Genomic DNA, 22,279 nt, shown 5'->3' with positions numbered 1-22,279 from the left:
CCCATGATGGGGGGATCAAGACAGGAAGAGATCCACGGGAAAGCGGGCAATATGGGAGGGTAGGCAGCTGCAATATGTATGGCTGGGAGGGTTCAATGGGTCCCAAGGCCAGAGAGGAGTGGTGACTGGAGCGGCAGGCTTCGCTGGGTGTCTGCAGAATGGGGAGTAGCGCTAGGTGGGGGAGCACAGCCCACAGCAATTGGTGTCCACTCCGCTCTACGGAGCAAGCAGGAGAGGCAGGAAGTCGTAGCGAGAAGTGGCTGCAGCGTAAGGTCTTCAGGTGGCCAGGGTCTCCCATCCCCGGCGGCCTCTCCGCTCAGCCAGCGGCTGGGGGCCAGGCGGGAGTGAATCTGGAGGGGACAATCGTGGCAGCCACCAGGAAAGGGTAATCGGCTGCGTCGGCCCTTCTTTAGGTCAGGACGTGTACCAGTGGCGGCTGAGTAGATCCGGCGGTCTGGCCAGGGGTCCGCCGAGCACCAGGCAGAGCAGGGTGAGGCACCTGAGGGTGGCATACTCCTCGGTCAGGCAAGCTGGCTGTGCGAGGGCTGCAGAGCAAATGGTGTGTGGCACAGTGATGGGTGGCAGCCGCAGAATGCAACGGGCCCGGCTGGCCACGCAGCGTCTCCAGTTTAGTAGAGAGGGGCGGCATGTGCTGTAAGGGTATGCAGCTCACAGCGAGGCACAACCATGAGCACTTCTACCAGTAGAAGGGTAACCCAGCGGCCGCTGTCAGCAACAGTGGAAGTCACAGATGGTGGTTAGTCCTGAGCTGCCAATGTGAGTCTATGTGCCATTATGAGCGCAAAATAGCGCCAAGAACACAGGGCGACAGGATGCGCCATCCACAGCAGTCCGCCACCTCCAGCTGGCCCCAGACTAGGATATGAGTGGTGGCGGGGTGGAGATGTGGTCAGCAGTTGGCTCGTGGGCTGGAGGTGCTGCAGCAGTGGATCTCTGGAAAAGCGGCCCGCCTGCAGGCCAGGCAGGTGAGGGGGGACCAGGGTAGTCGCTATGGGGCGACCCCAAAGGCAAAGCACACTCACCCTGTGATGCAATGTGGAGTTATCTGGTGACTCCAGGCCGAAGTGGCAAAGCAGGCCCGCAGGATCACGGGAGGCCGCAGAAGGCCGCGTAGCCACGGGCGCCTCCGGGCCGGCCATCCGGGGGGGCGGTCCCAGTCCTGGGTCCACGGCGGTGAAGTCAGACAGCAGAATTGCCGGCAACCGCTGGCAGTCACAGTAATCCGGTGAGATCCGGACTGCAGTGGGCCAGGGGGCAGTCGCCGGCGTCTCAGGTCCCTTCCGGGTAGGCCACCAGGACAAGTCATGGGTGCAGCGGTTGCAGGCTGCAGGATACGGGCACCGGCTGCCGATCAGGCAAGGCGGGTCAAAAGCAACCCCCAGGCGCACAGAACGGCCCCCAGGGCAAGAACACTCACCTAGGGTTGGGTCGGGTAGGCTCCGCCGGCCACAGCAGGGTGCAGGCACCGCAGGATCACTGAGGGCCCCTCCTCCGCCGTTGGCTGAGCAGTGTGGCCTGTCAGCAGGGGCCCAGATGGTTGTAGGCAGCCGCGCGACTGCGGTGGCATGGTGACTCGGTCTCCACCGGGACTTCAGCGCCGGCAGCGGTGTACGGCAATGGCAGTCGTCATCTTAGCCCAGCTGGCCCGGGAAGCAGCTTGATGTGAAGGTGCGGAATTCAGCTGTGGTTTTTAGCAATTGTGGCAGCATCTGGTAAAGGGGATGTTCTGCTGTGCGGGCTATGCCATTTCCAGCGATAAAGGGCACCAGGTGAGAAGGATTATGATGGATCATGCCCCGAGCAGCAAGAACCTCACGCAAGTGTGGCCATCTTGCTTGACACCCTCTTGCGCCCCCAATGTGTCCCAGTGTCTTGCACGGGACACGTTCAGCATATTTCTGTGGGGCCCAACTTTTTTGCAGGGGGTATGGAGTCCACCCAGTGAAAATAGTGGGTGGACGCCGTGTACCAGAGTGTACGCCCGACTTTTACCCTGATTAGCTCCTTGTTCATGTGCCACGATGAAAGGCTGACCTTTTTTGGTGCATTCTCGGTCTCTTTGGTGACTTAGAGGCACTCTGTGGAATAAATATCTGTTGAATGGATTCGCCCAGCAAACGGCCATGACAGGACAAAAATTATGTCGGAAAAGGCACACAGTAGGTCAAAGGTAAACTGTTAACAAATAAAAGGAACCGAGTTACTATCTGACATATATTGCGCCGAGACTGCAGTATGGTTTATGTCACTATCTCTTTACTTCCTTCCCTCCCCCTACCCAGGTGACAATGACAGCAGTGTGTACAGCTGGGTCCATATGACTGTGGTGTGTATTTCTAAAAATAAACTGTTTCCATTACTATCATTAAATAAACTATATGTTGAAAATAATAGAACTTAAGTCACAATCTAACGTTTCCTTGTTTGACCAAAAAGTGAATTTTCTATATAAATGGCTATCTTTCTAGTTCCAAGGAAGGGCCTAAACTAATTATTCTCCACCCCCACACCCCCCTTCATGAAATAAAAAAACTGACTAGCGTAACATTTCAGGATTTAGTCTGTTCGAATGGAGCAGTAGACTGCAGCTTTGCAAAAATTAATAGCCACTGTTTTACCTATGATTCACTTGGTGGTATGCTATGGATCTGGTCTGGAGATAGTAGCTTAAAGAACTGTTTATTTCATGTTAAAATATGCTTTCACTATATTAGGGCCAGTTCAGGGGATAGATTGACCTCTTCTTTCAACCGAACCGAGAATAAAACATACCGTGTATTTGTAAAGCCCGGGTTTACACGTGGGCATGTTGTTTCTGAATAACAGATGTTTATTGTTATCCAACTCAATGGTACTCAATATGTCGACTTCAGAAGGATATATGGGTGGGGAGTCCCACAGTGATTTGAACCTTCGATCATGAGGTTGAACACAGGTCCTTCAGTGTATGCATTCGTCCACTGAACTACCAGACCCAGCCTTAAAAGATTATTGGTGTCACTCAGCAGCGGCCCGTGCAGGTAAGAGTGGTGGCCCGGTGGGGGGGGGGAGATTTCGAGGGACGATGTCCAGGAAAAATTAAATGAATGCTTTATTTTCCCTCATCATCGTCCGTCAAAACCCCCTACTCCCCACCGGTCCGCACCGCTCTTACCTGCACAGGCCGCGGCTGGTATCACTATGAGGCCCTGAGTACTATATGGTTACTATTGGCCACAGTAAATAGTTTGCAAATTCCAATGTTTTCCCTTATTCACTAAGGGATGTATTGAAATCTGCACTTGATACTCCTCTTCGTGCCGTATGGTTGATCTGAGGATGTGCAGGGGTGGCACAGGTGAAGTCACAAGGCAGCATTGACATATATACATTGCCACTGGAATTATGCGACAGGAGTAGACCAAACTATGTGGCAGGACTGACTAAATTATGAGGGGAAAAAAAAAAGTCAGATCATGCAGCGTAACGATCCACATTTTGTGATCCGTATTACTTCGTTATTAGGACATGTTTGCACATGGTACGGTCTGAGCAAACGATTCACCATATTATTATCACTTTAATGCCAAAGTGCAGCAATAAGCAATTGAAAGACCGGTCAACCTTCGCAAAGAGCCTTCTACTGCGCAGGAACTTGTCACCACGTTTTTTTTCATTTGAAACCCGTTTGAGTTAGAAACTTTCTTTTTTGTATAAATCTGCAGAAGATGATGGGTTATGTGGCAAAAGAGGCAAATCCTTAATTATGTGGAAAATGCCTCAGCAGAACAATCGCAAATTTACAGTAGTCCTGAACATATAGCCCTCTAAGGCCTGTAAATTTCAGTGTGTTTTATTTAAAGAAAGAAGAGCCTTTTCACACCAGCCAGCACACTTCCCCATGCTGACGTAGCGACTGAAAGCCAATGCATACGAGAGCAGTGGGTTTGCTTTGTAATGCAGGCAGGGCAGGCCAGTTAGAATGCTGTGAGGAGACTGCCTGGCCAGCCCTTTGGCCCCAGTTCCTGATTATAAATCCACCTTGCTGGGGCAGAAATTGTGATCAGGACACCTGTAAGGGGCATTTTGCTCCTTGAAATTCAGCTCCATCGGTTTCTTGAATCAGGTTGAGCGAGTATACAATATGTAATTAGATTTTTAAAAAATATATATATAAATCTGATTAATTTGGCCTCGGCTTATTTATACAGTGTATGTACTTCTGATAATTGTCCTCTGCTTCAGAGTACGGCAGACTGTCTACAATGTCACTGCCAGCCGTGTCATGGCGTCTCGCTTGTAAATCTGCCAACCCTTTTACGACAAATCAGCCCTCTCAGGGCCAATACATCACGGGGAAATATCCATTTTCAAGAATCTGAAATTACAGGCTTGAAATGCGCACCTTCTGCAATTGACATCTCTAAATTGATGTTTGACTTCCAACTTTTCTGTTTCCAAGACAACCAGCTTCCAAATGTGCGTTTTTGTTGTCAAGGACATTTCCTCCCAATCACATTTCGCTCATTCGTTACAATTGATTATTCATGTATATGTATGCAAGAGCTTTCTGAATATGCTCCCCGTCACCAGGCGGAGCCGTGAAATTCACAATACGTACGTTGTCCTTCAGAACTGCACTTGAATCAGACATTTTCCTTTGCCTAAATCATTGAAAATGTTTACACACCTCTGAATATTTTATTTCAGAGCTAATGCAAACCCAATGACACTTCACATGCCCAGAAAGTGAGATGGGTGAGTTTGTTTGAAGACAGACTTGCAAAAACGTTACATATACCTTTTGAAAGCGACATAACTTGCCTAGGGAAGCACAAACATTCCAGCAGCCATTATTTACCATGGTGATTTATTCATGGGAAATTCACGTAAGTTCTATTTACATAATTACGTAAATTTTCTGGAAAAGTAATCAACATTTTGTGGAAAATTATGTGAAATACAAAGCCAGCAGTTCAATCAATCCATCAATCAGGAAATTTGTAGAGCGCACTACTCACCCGTAAGGGTCTCAAGGCACTGGTGGGGGGAGGGGGGCGGTGCTGCTACTGCTCGAATAGCTAGGTCTTGAGTAGTCTCCTGAAGGTTAGTAGGTCTTGGGTCTGTCGTAGGAGGATAGGGAGGGTGTTCCAGGTCTTGGCTGCGAGGTAGGAGAACGATCTGGCACCGGAGGTCACTCTTCGGATGCGAGGGACGGTAGCTAGGGCGCGGTCGGCGGAGCAGAGCTGGCGGTTCGGGGAGTAGAAGGTGAGTCGTCTGTTGAGAAATGCTGGTCCGGTGTCGTGGAGTGCCTTGTGTGCGTGGGTGAGGAGCTTGAAAGTGATCCTCTTGTTGATGGGCAGCCAGTGCAGGTCTTTCAGGTGGGGTGTGATGTGGCTGTGTCGAGGGATGTCGAGGATCATGCGGGCAGAGGCGTTCTGTATGCGTTGCAGTCGTTTCAGCAGTTTGGCCGGGGCTCCCGCGTAGAGGGCTTTTCCATAGTCCAGCCTGCTGCTGACGAGGTCCTTGGTGACCGTTCTTCTTGTGTAGCTGGGGATCCACCTGTAGATCTTGCGGAGCATGCGGAGGGTGTTGAAGCAGGAGGAGGAGATGGCGTTGACTTGCTTGGTCATGGAGAGTGTTGAGTTGAGGATAAACCCCAGGTTGCGTGCCTAGTCGGTGGGTGTTGGTGCTGCTACCAGGGCGGTCGGCCACCAGGAGTCGTCCCAGTCTGAGGGGGTGGAGCCGAGTATGAGGACCTCCATCTTCTCCAAGTTTAGCTTCAGACGGCTGTTTTTCATCCATTCGGCGACGGCTTTCATTCCTTCACGGAGGTTGGTTTTGGCGGTGAGTGGGTCCTTGGTGAGGGAGAGGATCAGCTGTGTGTCGTTGGCGTAGAGGATGATGTTGAGTTCGTGTAGTCTGGCGACATGGGCGAGCGAGGCCATGTAGATGTTGAACAATGTCGGGCTGAGGGATGATCCTTGGGGTACGCCGCAGATGATCTTGGAGGCTTCGAATCGGAAAGGGGGATGGCGGACGCTCTGGGTTCTGCCGGAGAGGAAGGAGGTGGTCCAGTCCAGTGCTTTGTCTCGGATTCCTGCATCGTGGAGGTGTGTGCGTAGGGTGCGGTGGCAGACCGTGTCGAAGGCGGCTGATAGGTCCAGGAGGATGAGGGCCGTGGTCTTGCCGTTGTCCAGCAGGGCCCTGATGTCATCGGTGGTGGCGATGAGGGCCGTTTAGGTGCTGTAGTTGCTGCGGAATCCGGACTGGGATGGGTCCAGGATTTTGTTCTCTTCAAGGTAGCGGGTCAGCTGTTTTTTGACAGTTTTCTCGATGACCTTCGCCGGGAACGGGAGCCGGGAAATGGGCCAGAAATTCTTGAGGTCCCTCAGGTCTGCCTTAGGTTTCTTGAGCAAGGCATTGATCTCGGCGTGTTTCCAGCTCTCTGGGAAGGTCGCAGTCTCGAAGGAGATGTTGATGGCTTTGTGGAGATGGGGTGAGATGGTGGCGCTGGCTTTGTTGAAGATGTGGTGTGGGCACGGGTCTGATGGGGAGCCGGAGTGGATGGTGTTCATGATTTTGATGGTGTCATCGTCGTTGATCCGGGTGAGCAGGGGGGTCGCTGTGGGTGGTGACCGTGGGGCTTGAGGTGTCGTTGGCTGTCGTGGTGGTCTGGATGTCGAGGCTGTTGTGGATGTCTGCGATCCTGTGATGGAAGAAGGAGGCAAAGGAGTTGCACAGGTCTTGCGATGGTGGGATGTCGTTGGTGTTGGAGCTGGGGTTGGAGAGTTCCTTCACAATGTTGAAGAGCTCTTTGCTGTTGTGTGCATTGTTGTCGAGGCGGTCCTTGAAGGAGGTCTTTTTGGCGGATCTGATGAGGTGATCGTGTTGGCGCATGGCGTTTTTATGGGCTGCGTGGTTCTCCGGTGTCTGTTCATGGTGCCATTTCTTCTCTAGTTTTCGGCAGGTTTGTTTGGAGGTCTGAAGGTCTGCGGAAAACCAGCTGGCGCTCTTGTTGGTGCGTCTGTTGGAGGGTTCCTTGATCGGAGCGAGGGTGTTGGTGCAGCCGTCGATCCAATGCCTGAGGTTGCTGGCAGCGGCGTCGGGGTCGTGGGGTCTGTGGGTGGGCTTTGGGCGAGGGCGGTATTTAGCTGGTCTTCGGTGATTTTAACCCAGCTGCAGCGGGAGATCTGTTGGGTGCGGTGGTGCATGGTGGGTTTCCGAAAGGTCAAGTGGATGCAGCGATGGTCGGTCCAGTGGAGTTCGGTGGTGTGGCTGAAGGAGACGTGGGAACTTGCAGAGAAGATGGGCTCAAGCGTGTGGCCGGTGGAGTGGGGAGGGCATAGTGACAAGCTGGTTGGCGAGGTTGTCGATCAGGGTGGTAGAGCAGTTGGTGCTATACTTTAAAATAGTGCAAACCTGAATGTCATTTATGTGCTATCGGGGGTTACAGCTGAAACCCCTGGCACAGGATGCCTTTGCGACTCCCTGCCTTAGAGCAGGCAAAGTCTGTGCCAAGAACACAAGGGCTAAGGGCTCTGACCTCCTTGTTTTCTGCGCACGTTTTTACTACACTAATAATTAATAATATTGTACTATTCACTATTATTGTAATGAAAATGGAGCACCAGCAGCTGGACTTAGAACTTCACTGACAGCTGAGGTAAGTGAAAATGCTTTTATATTCATGTTGTGTGCATACTTGTGAGTGAGAGTGGGTTTGTGTGACAGTGGACATGTGTATGTGAGAGCAGGTGATGTGCCAGCATGTGTGTGTGAGTGAAAATTATTGAGTGAGAGTCAGTGACATGTAGTGAGTGAGAATACGTGAGATTAATTGTGGGGTTGAGTGAATCAGAGTGAGTAAGAATGAGTGAGTGAGAGTAAGAGACTCTTCAAGTGAGAGTGTGTGACAGCCAATGAATGAATAAGAATGTGTGAGCAGTGTTAGGGAGTATGAGTAAGACGAAGCATGCACAAGAGAAAGAGAGAGTGACAGTAAGTGTGTCAGTGAGAATGAGTGAGAATAAGTGAAAATGGGCAAGAGTGAGTGAAAGTGAGTGAGTAGGTATGAGTGAGTGAGTGAGTCAGAATAACAATGGATGTAAGTGGAAGCAAGTGTAATGAATGAGCAAGAATGAATAAGTCAGAGTGAGTGCAAATGTAAGAGAATGAGAAAATATGAGTGAGTCCGAATATGAGTGTGTGATAGTGATTGAATGGAAGTGAGTGAGACTAAAAGTGAATGCAAAAATGAGTGAGGGTGAATGAATGTGTGTAAGTGAGTGACAATGAATGAGAATGTAAGTGAGAATGTGTATGAGTGAGTGAATGTCAGGGAGAATGTGGTACTATTCCTGCAAATCCGCCATTGTTCTTGGCATACTGAAGGTAATTCTTGGCTTATAGAGTCACCAGAGGCAAAATACTGGTACTGGCATACTGGACGCAGTTCTTGGCGAGTAGGCACCTCTGACAAAATACTGGCACTGATAAAGTGGAAGCAATTCTTGGCAGAATGGACAGCATAGTAAAATACTGGTACTGTCATATTAGATCTAATTCTTATCACATGGAAAACCTTTGGAAAAGGCTGAAACTGGCAGAGTTCATGAAATTCTTGCCATGAGGCAACCATGGCAAAATGCTGGTGTTAGCACATTGGAGGTAATTATTGGCATAAGGAAGGATGACAATGGCTTAAAGGAGGGAGCAATCATGACAAAATTCTGGCCCATGTACTCTTTTGACATATGGTGTCAAAAGAATGAGGTAAACTCCCGGGAGCATCTGGCTTCATTGGCTTGGAACGCCATAAAAGACTTGAATATTTAATAAATGCCCCTTCAGAGGCTATGAAATTTGAGCAAATTTATGTGAAAATTGTACATCAAAATGCACTATGAGTTCCCTTAAAAAAACATTCTCAGAGGGAGAACTCCACTAGATCCCAACCCCACCCCCAGCCCCAGAAGAAGCCAGGCACACTCAATGTATTCATTCACTATAGTTCATGGTAAGTATTATGCCCCATGAAAACAGATATTTGTCTGTGTTATTGTGTTATATTAATAATACATTTATTACGGAACTTCAGAGATGTCAATTCCTGTAATTAGGAATAGAGCTATTTGACCTCACTTCCTGGGAAGATTCAGAATCAAAGGTCATATGATGTCACTTCTTATGATGTTATTGAGGACAAAGGTTGTGCAATCTCACTTCTGATACCCCAGGCATTTTGGTGAATTTGTAGACATGAGTGCAAAAATGCAGGTGACTCAACAGGGCAGCTACCTGTGTTCTCTTGGTTGTTCTGTGGATTCGCAGTGAATTCTACTGTAACTGGTATGTAACTAAGTGACATGGATTAGTAGCACAGTTTCAGGAATTTTGCATGACAAGCGTAATGCAAAATTACCAAAATGACATGAGATTACTTTGGAAGAATGGAAATTTCAACCAGGTTTTAGTAATATACATTCTTAGATAGACATGTGAATTGGCAAATCTCATTTATGGTTATCTCACACTTTTTTCACTTTAGAAAATATCTGAAAACTCTTCTTCTTAAAGAAGCACTACACCTTCCGTCAATGAAAAGACACCCCTCCTTCAACCCTAAGCAATGCTTCATTTATGAAAAAATATAGATTCTAAATGGTGTTCTAAATAAACTTGGCCTGGTACAAGCTCTATCTTCTAAAGAAAGTCAAACTGTTTCTTCTGGAAAGTGACTTCTGAACTGCTGATCGAGCCTTCATACTCTCACACCTGGATGATGGTAACGTACTACTCCATAGTCTCCCAGACTCCATACTGGCACTCTTTAGGGGCATCCTACATACAACACAATGTCTCATCCAGGGCCCAAAGCAATAAGATCATATCACCCCATCTTAGTGGGACTCCATTCACTCTTCTTGCTGATCTGCACCATCTTCAAAACCAGCAACATCATTTAGAAAGCCATCGTGACCAGCACCACTGCCTATCTTGCAGAGAAGCTCACCATCTTTGGTGGTGTTTGGAACACCCTCAGGCAAGACTCTATCAGACTGCGAAGTGTTGAACACTAACATTTCTGAAGAGTACGACACCAAAATGCATTAACCGTCCACAATGCATTGTGAATTGAATTTATGCTTGTCCTTGATCATGCACAGCGCTCTGCTGCCCTTTAGCTAGGTTCGCCTTATAGCACTACCATATACATACACACATACTGTTGGACTTTGCACTTTCTGCAAGATCATTCCCAAAGTTTTGCCTTCACCCTCCTGTTTTCAGAACCAGTCTTTGCTGGCTTTTCAGGCTCTGTGCATACCACTGCTAACCAGTCCTGAAGGGCTAGTGCTCTCTTCTATAAACATGGTGAAATTGGTTTACACCCAACTGTCACATTTAATTTACTTTTAGTAATGTGGTAATACATGTACCCAGGGCCTGTACATTAAATGCTACTAGTGGCCCTGCCACCCACTTAAATAGCCCTTTAAATATGTCGTAGGCCTCCCATTACAGCCTGTGTGTGCAGTTTGAAACTGCCGTTTTGACTCAACAAAATGAACCTTCTGTTAGGTCTAAACCTTTCTTTTTCATACATACAAGTCACCCCTAAAGTGAGCCCTAAACTGTCTGGAGGGCAGGGTGCAGTGTATTTAAAAAGCTGGACATGTACTCAATTTTTACCTGTCCTGGTAATGAGAAACTCTTAAATTAATTTTTCACTACTGCAAGCCCTACCCTCTCCCAAAGGATAACATTGGAGTTGCCTTATTGCATTTAATAAGCTCTAACTTCCAAATGGTAGCAGGTTGATAGTTGAGTTTGGTATTTAAAGAACTGTAATTTAAAGCACTCTGTAATAGTAAAGTCAGATTATTAGCCAGAATTCTGAAAATGCCACTTTTGGAAAGTGGCCATTTTCTTACCCTAAATTTGTGTTTCACTACAGCAAGGCCTACCTCTCCCACATAATAACATTGGGTTGTCTTATTGCATTTAATAAGTGCTAATTTGCAATTGGTAGCAAGTAGGAATGCCATCTTTGTTGTTTGAAAAATTGTAATTTAAAATCTTCTTTAATGGTAAAGTCGGATTTTAAATTACAATTTTGAAAATGCCACTTTTAGAAGGTTGGTATTTTCCTGGCCTAACTACCTGGTGCCTGCAACCTGTTCCTGGGTCACATGACTAGGTATAGCTGGCAGTTGGACTTTATTTATTCCTCACAGAGAGCCACACAATAGTGGGATTAGGTGTACCTTCACAGTAAGAGCTTGTAATCACTAGCATTGTTCATGCAGCCACCTTGGAGCCAGGGCAGGTGTGGCAGAAAACTGGAAGACTTCAAAGGGAATTCTCTAGAAATGAAAACTTCAAAGAAGGTACCAGGTACAAAAATAGAACCTTCAGACCCAATCTTCAGTACACCTCTGGACCTCTGGAATACTCAGAAGGACTGCTATGCTCCTCTGCCGGAAGGACTGCTACTCTGCTGTCCTGCTGCCTGAGTGACAGGACTAGACATGCATCTTGAACCCAGGACCACTGGAGTGGCTACAAGGGCTAGTTGGCTTGTATGCTGATCAGAGCCTCATAGACAGAAAGGGCTCCAACCACCAGGAGCCCAGCACCTGGACTCTGTCTGCTGTAAGACCTACCCTCTAGCTGGTACCACCCCAGTCCTGGGTCCTGGGAAGTGGGCCTGAAAGTGCTCTGCCAGCCCAGCTGTGGCCCTGTAAGAAGAACCAATGCAGCACAATGCATCTCCTCACAGCTGCATCATAACCACCCAAAACATCCCTAATGCCTGACTTTACATCAAAGCTCTCAGTCTCCTCCGAACCTCCACTGAATGACACATCCTCAATGCAGGCCTATGCATCGCAAGCCCCACATCTTCTTTGTAACTGCCTGTGCACTACTCATCTTCGAAGCAGAACTTCACATTGCAAGCCCCTCATTGACGGCATCATTGACGATGACACAGAATGTTACATCGCAGCCTCGCAGCTCCTCAGACCTGCTGCTGTGCGACGCAGCCTCGAAAATAAAGATCACGCAACGTTCCAAAACCGGGATTAAGGCACTCTTGTTCAGACATCTTAACTTGGTCCCTGTATCTGTGCCGTGTTCTATTGCAGTTGGCCTGAACTTGTGACTGTGTCCCGGTCCAGTGCGACCAAATAACCACAGTTGACACTTTGTGCTTCTAGGCACTATTTTGTTCTTAAAACTTTGAAATTGCATATCTCCAGTTCTACTGATTAAATATTTGTCTTTCGGGTCTCAAATAATTTATTACATTTGTATCTATGTTTCTAATTAGAGAGGGACATTTCTTGTGTTATGTTTTTACTTTATTGCTCTATAAGTGCTGCATACATACTTTAAACCTTGCCTTCAAGTTAAGCCTGTCTACTTTGTGCGAAGCTACCAGAGCACTAAGCATAGGTTAATTTAGGGTTTGCTTGTGTTTTATCCTCACAGAGATTGTGTTCAGTGCTTGAGTAGGGTTACATCCCCTTCAATCATTAATCCAATTTACAATACATACATACCTACATAAATACACACATACATACTTGAAGGGGTTCACATTTTTTCCTTGAAGGCCTCTGCAGGCAGGAGAAAGCTGAATACCAAAGCTGCCTCTTGTTAATTCCATCTCATGCCTCTTTCTTCAACCACCCTAAACATCCTGATTCTTTATTTCACTCTTACAGATTCCTTTAATAACCTACTTTATCCCTTTGTCGCTGTTTCCCTAACTTTGTCTTCCTCTTTGTTTTTACTTTCTCACCCTTTCTCTCTCTTGATTTGGTTCAAAGTCTACTTTAGAAAAATGAGTCTTATTTATTTTTTTGTTTTGAAAGGTTTTATATAGTGTGAACATGACCCATCAGGGTATCAGAGCACTGCACATGAAAGCAAGCAATATAACCGGGAGAAGATAAAGAATAGCCTAGGTCATGGGAGGTAAACAGCAGTATAAAATGCATTGTAGGACATTACAAACAGTGCAGTAAACAGGAAGTACAGTATGTGTGTGTGGCTATAGGACTATTATTGCAAGTAGCTATTCAGGAGCAACACTTTGACTTCATTTTTGAATGTGGCGATCAAGAAGTTAGTTCTGATTTCTGGAGGATGATAGTTCCATATTCTTGGGGCAAGACCAGCAAAGGATCAGTTGTAAGTCTTAGTCACTGTATGAAACTGTGTTAGTGGTCCGGGGGGAGAACCCCTTCTCATGCAGAAACCACAATTCTTCCCAGGGTGAAGTCACACCAACCCTAAATTACCTGTGCTCAACCATCAGGTAGATTGACACAGAACAGTCAGGCTTAAATCAGAGGCAGTGTGTGAAGCATTTGTGCAACACTTAAAACAGTAACACAGTAGAAACACAACACAAAAGGATTCCACAACAGATTGAGAAAGATAGGGTAATGTTTAATAAGTAAAACAAGACCAAAATGACAAAAATCAAATTGGTAGAACAGGAGTTATCCAAGTTTAAAGATGTTAGTAAAAATAGCACCAAAAGGCACAAAGCGCCAAGTGTGAATATCTGGTCACATTGACCTGGGACACAGTAACAAGTTCAGGCCAAGCAGGATGGAGCGCTGATCGGCTTTAGGAAACCAGTTAGGCCAGCTGAACAAAGTACTGTAAATTCTGGTTTGCGGAGCATTGCGGGAAACTGCGTCGTAGATGCATCACCCAGCTGAACCGATGCGTCGGTTTTGAGGTACAGCAAGGCTGCCGTTTGAGGTCCTGCGTCATCATTGAGGATCCTGTCAATGACAGCTTTTCAGCGCTGTTCAGGGGAGCTAGAGAGAGGAGCAAATATTTGTAGATGGAGCAAGCATGAGCAACTGAAAGGGGGAGTTTCACCACACTATCAATAAAACCGGTCATTCCGGTTCTGCCTCTCCCTGACCCTGTGCATTCCACATCCTCATTAAAGCTGTAGAGTGAAGAAGTCTAAAGCACTCATACACAGGCCACTTGTGGTGACTTGTGCACCCTGTTCACCTGGGCCCCCTACTAGGCACTGACCTACAGCTTCTATGCCTCTATGCCTCTATGCCTCTGAAAAAAGCCACAGACCAACAGTGTCAAGCTACTTCACTGCAGTTGAACCTCACAACTCTCCCTCCAATGCCGGGCCAGATAACACAATAGCACTGAACAAGGAAGACCTCCTCTCCTTGCTTCAAGTTTTCAACAGAGAACTCAGGGAATAATTAAAAGCTGACCTCACCACCTTCCTTGAAGCCCTCAAATCTGACATTAATTCCAAGCTCTTCTCACTACAATGTGGACTCTGGGCACCCACACCATGGATCTCAACTCATAGCACCAAGCCCTGGAGCGTCACACTGAGCAGATGGAAGACACCATAGAACAACTACGAGACCAGCTTACCACAACCCTTCTGAAATGTGAGCATTTAGAAAATCACTCAAAGTGAGACATTTGTAATCTAGAGGAAGTAGTCAAAGACCCAAATCAGGAGGCCTTTTTGGTAGGCCTGTTTTCTGAGATCCTGGGGGACAGCTCCACTGTGATTAAGGTGGATCAGGTGCATAAAGTTAGTGCATCTACTCCTGGAGAGGGGAGGCGCCCCCACGATGTTCTAGTGAAACTCCACTCATTCAAGGTAAAGGGCTCGATTCTACAAGTAGCTCATAAACTTGATACTGTCTCTTCAAAGGGACAACTTGCTGCCTCTTTCAAGACATTGCTGTTGCCACTCTATCTCGCAGACCTGAATTTCAACCTGTCACTGATAAACTCCATCAGGACCATATCATATACCGATGGACCTACCCCTTTGACTTTTCATTTGAGTGTCAGAATAAACTTCACCACTTCGTGACGTTCGTCCTGTACACCAAGATCTTTCCCTAGTGTGGAGGACTCGGGGGAGACATTCACAAGATGGGCAACTAGCTCAACTAAAGGGCAATGGCTAACACAACGCCATTCGAAAAGACACGGAAAACATGGATCTATTAGCAGGAGGACAGGAGCTATGAGTGTCCACTCTTAGCAAAGACCTTTGCAAAGACTGCTCTTTTAGGCCACCCATTACAACACTACAGTCATAAGCTTAACGGTTACTAGCTCACTTATGAACATGGTTGACCCTCTTGCTACACCCAGTGATACTTCACTGCTAATCAGTCTTGAACCAAGTTTGCAACCTCTAGAATACTTTAGCAGTTCAGAATCCAAACACGGAATTCCAATATGTTAGATCTGCTTTCTAATTGTTTTCTATTCTTGTTTATGTTTATGGTACTTGAGGGAATACTATATCATCTGATGTGTGGGGGGCGGGGGGCAGAATCTGCAGCCTGGTCTGACGTTCCCACATTTGCATGAGGGTGAGGTGGTGAGAGATTCTTACCAGATGTTTTTTGGGGACTCCAGCATATATTGGTGACAAACTGCTCATATGGTGTTAACAACGGTATCGGGGAATGTTAAAGGATTAAACTCAGAGGGCAAGTGGCATAAACTTTGGAAATATCTTTTAGACTAGAGGTAGGATATCATAGCATTACAGGAAGCACACCTTAAGCGTAAGGAAGACTAAAGATTACATCACAAAGCTTATCCTTCCATTTATAAGTTTTCTGCATCCACCAAACACAATAGAGTCTCCCTCCTTTTTCACTCCTCTTTAAAGTTGGAGCCAGTGGGTAGTGAGGTGGATAAAGAAGGTCGACAATCGTGATGGTTAAGGGCATTATCAGGGTTAGAATGTCTATGGTGGCCTCGATCAATGCGCCCAAAATGGGTCTGGTGTCCCTTTTCCACTGACTCATTTTCCTCCTAGGTGGATTTGCTGAAGGGCTGATCATTTTGATGGGGTACTTAAATCTTACATGGGTTCTAGACTTAGACAGCTCCCACTCAGGGGCCTTTCCCAAAGCTCTGAAATAAGCCATCCTTGATATGGGCCTGGTAGATGCATGGACAACTATCCATCCCACAGATTGAGATTACATAGTCTTTTCCCACTCCCATTGCACAAATATTCAGCTGGACTATGTTTTCTCACTCAAGCCCTATGCCACTCTTTTTAAGAGGCCAGATTCCACTCTATTTCACTTACTGCCCACGCTTCAGTGGAGATAATGTTATATTGGACTGCCCCACGGCCCAAGTTCTGAAAGTGGTTCTTTCCACTGTCCTTGACATGGGACTGCCACTTCCAAGAAGAGCTACGTAAAACTGTGAAAGACTTTTTCTCACTAAACGATCCCCACAGCACTTACCTTTCCATTACTTGAGATGCAATCAAGGTGGTAACACAAGGGAAATGCATTTCATTGATGTACACTTTGTCTCAGCAGAAAGCACAGCATAGGTTATCCCTTAAAGCTGAATTACAGGCTGCTGAGCATACCCATAAGGACTCCCACGCTTTAATACTGCCAAGGAAAGACACAGCTTTACGGAGTAAACTTTATGCTGGATACACGTATAGAGCCCAATTGACTTTATTACGCCTCAAAAAAGCAACAATTAAACAGGGGAATATGGTGGGGTCACATTTAGAGCAACAACTTGGCCACCTTCATACTGGCTCTGGGGCTATGGCTACTTCCAAAGAGGATAAAGCTGGGGCATTTTTAAATTTTTACAAGCAACTATACACTTCTGAACCTCCAGATGAGTCAGCTCAGATCTGGAGAGTCCCATTAGCAAAGGCCAAGCATAAGCCGCCATTAATGCACATAAACTCCATAAATCGTCCCGACCCGATGGACTCACTGCTCAATTCTACAAAATGTTTAGCTCCAACTTGGTACCCCATTTGACTGCCCTATTTAACTACATAGCGGAGTCCCACCGAGTGACCCTACAATGGGTGAAACACTGATATCAGTCATACCTAAACTGCGCAAGCACTCCCAGGCTTGTGCATCATATCGCCCTATTGCACTATTGAACCTAGATGTCAAACTTTATTTCAAAATCCTGACCACTAGATTAGAAGATATCATGCTGGACCTGATCCACGCGGATCAATCTGGTTTTATGAAATAGCGCCAGATGCATGATCATTTGCGGAGGTTTTATTCACCTGGTCAAAAAAGCTACTAAAAACACATCCCATTAGTCTTTTTTGCACTCAATGCTGGAAAAGCTTTTGACCAGGTGGATGAAACCTTCCTGTTTCACACCCTTTGAAAGTTTTGCTTTGGGGAAAAATTCATAGACATGATCCCAGCAAACTACGCTCATGCGCAATCCTGAGTAATGGTAAATAGGGGGGTTTGGATGTCTTTTACTTGGAACGCAGCACAAGATCGAGGTGGCCCTTCCCCAGCTCCCATTTGCTTTATGTACCGAGCCCCTGGCAGCCAAGGTGTGGGCGACGGCGTCCATCCAGGGCCTTACGTTTGGCTTAGTGGTAAATAAAATATCTATGTTTACAGATGACATCTTGGTTTCACCCCCGGACATCCTTGACGGCCCTGCAGGCTGAACTGGCACATTACAAGGCAGTGGCAAGTTTTTGCATTAATCTCCACATTATTTCCTTTTAAACCCTAACTCTCCCTGCTACTAAGATGGAAGTGCTACAAGCTCCTCTCCTTTCCATTGAGCCAAAAAAGACCTAACATACCTCGGGATTAAGAGCACACCTGAAGTGACTGATGTTAACTGGGCAAACTACCTTGCACTTCTTCAACAGCTTAAGGCAGATCAAAAACAGTGAGCACCCTTATATTTATCCTAGATAGGCTGTATAAATGCGATGAGGATGACTGTCTTGCCGAGGTTATTATATCTCTTTCAAGGACTCCCCATTCTGATTGACCAAGACTTTTTCTCAACACTTCGGACCTTGGTTACACAATTTTTTTGGCAGGACTGCAGGTCCCAGCTTCCTTATAAAATGTTGACTCTACCCAGAAATGCTGGTGGCCTGGCATTTTCCAGACTTTCCATTATACTACAAAGCGCCCAACTATGGGTAATATCAGAGTGGTCATTGAGGGAGTCAGATAAACACTGGCTACATATGGACCGAGCTGTAGGTGATAGATCCATTTGGGATGTCTCATGAAAACCAAAGCCAGACAGACCACTTATCGCCTATCTGAGTAAACCAACCAAGACCACCCTTACTGTGTGGGATGAAGTGAATCGCTCTGCAGCATGGGCGACTTTTTCTTTGCCTTACACCCCTATCCACTTTAATTCGGCCTTTCCACCTGCACTTCAGCCCGTGCCTTTTGACCTCTGGATGGACGGGGGCTGTCTTACCGTATCTAACCTTTTTCACAGCTGGGAAATCCTCACCTTTAAAAATTATCAAAGAGACTTTCCCTACCAGATGCTGAATGATATCGATAAAACATTTGGTACTTCAGTCTGAAATGAAGTTGGCAGCCACTAGAGACCTCTCTCTCATTGAAACGCTTGTTAGAGGGACCAAGGGCCAAAGGGTGACATCTTCTTTCTATACTCACTACTTACCACTATCTGTGTAGCTAAACCCCGCCACATACCCAGATTCAATCATTTGGTAGGCATGAGGGAGGCACACTACAAAGTGCTGTTTGATTGGTATCTGCACCCTACCAAACTCAAAAAGATCTACCTGACTACGGTCGACTTGTGCTGGAGGAGTTGTGTGCTCCTTGGGGCTTTAAACATATACGGTGGGACTGCCCCATTATTAAACCCTTCAGGGCCAAAATGTTAGCCAAATAAAAGAAGTTCTGAGTATCCAATTCCTAATAAGCCTGAGTTCACCCTTCTGGGACTACGCAACCATATACTAAATCACCAAACCTCTGGAGTCCGTGTCATCATGTGGCCGTTTCTGGGAGCAGCTAAGACTGCTCTGGCTACCTCTTGGAAGAAGCCTGAGGCTCCCTGGTTGTCCAAGTGGCATGCACAGCTCTGGCAAGCTTTAACCATGTAACAGATGGCCATCATTCCCTCATCATTCCCTTACGAAATTATAAGAACTGGAGCCCAGTATTCTCTGTTTGCACTCTTGCAATTTCCCTTGTGCCCGTGCCCGAGTAGCCACTACTACCACCATAGGATCAGCTTGGGGGAGTGAAACTACAACCCCCAAGCTGCAACGCGAAGCGCCCAGGAGGCGCGTCACTAGCTTGTCACCGCCAGCGCCGGAGGTGCCTTAAATCCCAGGCAGGGCTCACGCAGCGTGGGAGCCCAGTACTCTCTGTATGCACTCTTGCTGTTTCTCTCGTGCCCGTGCCCGAGTAGCCACTACCACCACCAAAGGATCAGCTTGGGGGAGCGAAACTACAACCCACAAGCTGCAACGCGAGGCACCCAGGAGGTGCGTCACCAGCCTGTCACCACCAGTGCCGGAGGCACTTTAAATCTGGGCAGGGCTCACGCAGCGCAGGTCACACACGGGCATGCCCCGGCCGCGCCCGGGCCGCGCCCGGGCCAAGGGCGGGCCCGTCTGCACCCGTCCGCGTCAGGACGTGGCAGGGCAGGGCCAGCCTCCATGCCTGTGCGATTGAACACGACGGTAAGGAGCCTTCTGTTTGTTTTGACCACTGCTACCACCATCAAACATGGGCAAAAGGAAATTACCTATGTTAGGAGGAAAATTACCCCCTAAAACTGCCCCGATAACAAATTACCTAAAAAGTGCAGTGGGCATTATTGACAGCGAAATCGTACAAGTTGAGGAACAACTGGCGGCTACCAAAACTGCACTTAATGCCGCGATAAGGGACAATGTATTAGAGGGCGAGGTTGTACGACGATTATGTGCGCATGAGAAGGGTGAAAAGGTCAAGGAGAAAGGACGTAGCAGAAGTATTGACCCTGATTCTGAACACTCTTATGGACAATCAAAAGGGCAACTCAGCCCCTGTGTGTTTACCTCGCCATTAGAGATTTAATTGTTGATTAACGTTACATTACCAATATCCCCTCCGGCTAAAAAGAAAAAGAATCAATCGGCAACTGTCACCATCTCTTTGATGGAAGAGCAGGTTGAGGGGCAGGCAAATAAGCATACCCCCACCCCTACGATAAAACTTAAATCTAATAAAAGGAGGGTTACCAAATCTGCTTTTAAAAGGGATGATTGTAAAAAGGATAGCCAGGTGTAACCTGATCATGAAAAGTTGTTTACAAAACTCCACAGTAAATTAGATAACATCGAAAGACGTCTTATGACTGAAATTAAACCGCTACAGAAAGATGTGGCTTTTTTAACAGATCTGGTTCTTAATAATCAATCGCCAAATACTAAAAATAAAATATCTGGTCCTGGATTAGATCGAAATTTACCCAGTAGAGACATGGAGGAAAGGGACTGTGTAACCATAATAGACAAGGCTGTACATAGAGAGTTACACAAGACAAATATGCCAAATTTGACCAAAGAAACTTTAGCGCGACCGGTCTTAGGTCGGAGATCGGATAAACAAGTTACATCCCATGATAACCCTCATTCTGCAAGGGAACTCAATACTCCGCCCCTCTCTAGTAGAGCACTACTTGGTGAGGATGAACTTAATCGTAAAGTACTGTTTAATCTTCCGCCTCAGGCTACACCATATGTCATTGTTTTAAAAAATGTTCCAAAAGTTAAATACAAACCAGAGAGAAGCGTACGATATTTTAAAAAACCAAGTAGTTCACTGGTTTGTCAGAAATAGTGTTGTCGGGGCGCATATCCTCTATCAAGACAGAATCATGCTAAGGAGAGTTGATTGGGTGGGCGATTCTAGAAAATCATGTGATGGAGAGTGTGTAGTGGTTAACTTCCGAAATCGTAAGTTGGTGGGCAATTTGTTAAATCAGTTTGTGGATAATTATAATGGATTTTGTCTAGCTACAAATGATCGTATATGGCGGTCCCACTACTTGGTGAGGATGAACTTAATCGTAAAGTACTGTTTAATCTTCCGCCTCAGGCTACACCATATGTCATTGTTTTAAAAAATATTCCAAAAGTTAAATACAAACCAGAGAGAAGCGTACGATATTTTAAAAAACCAAGTAGTTCACTGGTTTGTCAGAAATAGTGTTGTCGGGGCGCATATCCTCTATCAAGACATAATCATGCTAAGGAGAGTTGATTGGGTGGGCGATTCTAGAAAATCATGTGATGGAGAGTGTGTAGTGGTTAACTTCCGAAATCGTAAGTTGGTGGGCAATTTGTTAAATCAGTTTGTGGATAATTATAATGGATTTTGTCTAGCTACAAATGATCGTATTATGGCGGTCCCACTTGTTTTCTTTACAAACCTATTCCAAATAAACACTCTATAAAACAGATCTACCAACTGATGTTAAATTTCCCTCTGTATAACAGATTCTCTCCACTCCGCAGATCTAGCGAAGTAGACTGACTTAGATGGATAAGGGGTGACCATTGGAGACTGAACTTGGGTGATAACGTTAACTCTTGCTCTCCCGATATGTATATAACTACACAACCAGAGGGGACGGGTGAAGTGGATCATATGCCTGTCAGTGAAGATATCCCCAATGTAATAAATTTGACCATTAATAACGAACTAGAAAATCAAGTGGCCTTGGGTTCACAAGAGGATATGGTTAAATTACATACTCATCTTATTAGACATCCACTAAAGGGTGAACAGGAGAGCGGTGGGCATTCGTTACCCACTGGCAAAACATTTACATTTATGACCTGGAATATAGCGGGCGTTAAAAGTAAACTTAAGGACGAGGATTGGCTAAAAATGTTAGATGGATATACGATCATCCTAATCCAAGAGACATGGTGTACTGAGCGTTTCTTTATAGATGGCTTTCAAACGATCAGCACTTATGCTAGGCCGTCAAGTATGGGAAGAGCAAAAGGTGGCCTCGCTATTCTGATTGCGATCACTTCACCTCTAACCTTAAATAAAACCTTTGATTCGTCCGAATACTACCAATTTTTGGAACTTCGCTCGCTAGAAAGCCAGGCATTTGTTGTAATACATTTTTATAATAATATTTTTGATAAAACAAAGTGTAAAGTAATGACATCCTTGGAAAATGATCTGGATACATTTTTGAAGGATGTCAAAGGGGATTATAATCTTATTTGGGCGCGCGATTTTAACTGTGTTAAGTTTCCTCATGAGGTGGGTGAACCCTGCCGGTATTATTATGTTTTGGGGGACAGGATTCCACACTTTGCACTTTCCACACGATGGGTAAGGTGAGACAATTAACTATATGATGCATAAATATGATCTATCTGTCTTGGAACCAACAGGCC

General features: G+C 46.2%; 1 long non-coding RNA gene across 1 annotated transcript in view; it reads left to right on the top strand.

Moving 5' to 3' along the window:
- Nucleotides 1-19,219: 19,219 nt before the first annotated feature.
- The window catches only part of LOC146783899 (uncharacterized), a 64,744-nt gene continuing 61,684 nt past the window's right edge, over nt 19,220-22,279 (top strand). The window contains exon 1 of the long non-coding RNA XR_014970822.1: nt 19,220-19,555. This is a non-coding gene — a long non-coding RNA (uncharacterized LOC146783899). The remainder of the gene's footprint in view (nt 19,556-22,279) is intronic.

The sequence above is a fragment of the Triturus cristatus genome, chromosome 11 (assembly GCF_964204655.1).
Source record: "Triturus cristatus chromosome 11, aTriCri1.1, whole genome shotgun sequence".
NCBI classification, from domain to species: Eukaryota; Metazoa; Chordata; class Amphibia; order Caudata; family Salamandridae; genus Triturus; species Triturus cristatus.
This window is presented reverse-complemented; position numbering and strand designations above follow the sequence as displayed.